The following is a 1853-nucleotide window of genomic DNA, read 5'->3' as shown; positions in this document are numbered from 1 at the left end:
GAAGTTGTTGTAAAAAAAAAATTATTGAATATATTTCATCAAGAGTTTGAAATTTATTTTATTAAAAATTAAAGATTTTAAATATATATAAATCAATTTTAGGTATTTAAAAGTTTTAACTAATTATTTGTGCAATTGAATTATAGTTATATTGATAGGTACCAAAAATAAATTCTATTAAAACAAAATTTAATTTTATGCAATACTTAATTTTTCATTAATTTTTTAACATTCAAAATATGATTATAATAAGGAAAATTACAATAAAAAATAGCATTCAATTATAAATATATAATTTAATTGATAAAAATTTAGTGTTAACATGTTTTTTCAGAACACATATAGTAAACGTTGGTTCATTATATTTTTTAATATATTCATATATATTATAATTTTAAATAAATTTGTGTATTTTAATAATTGGAAGTAACTTTTTTAATAACTTTTTATATATTCGTATTTTATAATTATTTTTAATAAATTTGTGTCTTTTATGTCAAATAGAATATATATTTTTATTTTATAAAATGTTACTAAAAAAAATGGATTGACATAAATTGAAAGTAATTTTAAATAGATTGACATTAATGAGTAATTGAATTAGAAACGTATAAAATCATTACTCACCAAAAGTGAAATCATATAATTGTAAGGAGGATTAGATAAATAGAATTTATGTCGATATTTATAAGTGATTATGTGGTTTTTTTCCATTGAATTTAATGATTAATAATATAAATTATTACAACTGATAAATGACTAATAATACTATAAAATAATTTATAAATTTATTATAAAATAACTTATAAAATAATTTGATAATAATATAAATTATAAATTATTATCAAATTGTAAAATAATTTATAAATTATAAAGTTATTATAAATAATTGTAAAATAATTTTATAATTTTATAAGTTTTATAAGTAATTACAACTAGTAAATGACTAATAATACTATAAATTATAAATTTATTATAAAATAACTTATAAAATAATTTGATAATAATATAAATTATAAATTATTATCAAATTGTAAAATAATTTATAAATTATAAAGTTATTATAAATAATTGTAAAATAGTTTTATAATTGTATAAGTTTTATAAGTAATTACAACTGGTAAATGACTAATAATACTATAGAATAATTTATAAATTTATTATAAAATAACTTATAAAATAATTTGATAATAATATAAATTATAAGTTATTATCAAATTGTAACATAATTTATAAATTTATTATTAATAATTGTAAAATAATTTTATAATTTATAAATTTATTATAAAATAATATTATCAAATAGATTTTGGAGGTATTAAAGAAATTGTGGAAGGAAGATGAGAAGTTGTTGAAAGAGGAGGAGTACTCTCATGAGGTACACATCAGCCTTTTGGCTGATGTGGATGAAGTATGTTGAAGTGGCAAAATACGACGATGTGGCAAAATATGATGATGTTGCATCGGGAGTCTGTTTTAAATATATATAATAGATAACTTTAGGTGATATACGAAACTCATAATAATTTAATCCTAAGTCCTTAATTTAAAATAAAAATTATAGTCAGGAATATAAAAGTAACATTGAAGTCATGAAATTAGTAACACATCAAAGTCATGAAAAAATCATTTGAATGCAGTTTTAAAAAAAACACCTATATGCAAAATTTCATTTCATCGCACTCTAATTCTCCTAATCTGTAATAATCCAAAATTGTTCACTCAAAAATTTCAGCACCTAAAATCATCATTCTAAACGAAATTAGCGTAACATAACACAATTTCACAAACACACATCAGAGGCAACAACAGCGGTAACGAGCATAAATCGTGCTCGACAAGCATAATCACCT

The sequence above is a fragment of the Cicer arietinum genome, chromosome 6, assembly GCF_000331145.2.
Source record: "Cicer arietinum cultivar CDC Frontier isolate Library 1 chromosome 6, Cicar.CDCFrontier_v2.0, whole genome shotgun sequence".
NCBI classification, from domain to species: Eukaryota; Viridiplantae; Streptophyta; class Magnoliopsida; order Fabales; family Fabaceae; genus Cicer; species Cicer arietinum.
This window is presented reverse-complemented; position numbering follows the sequence as displayed.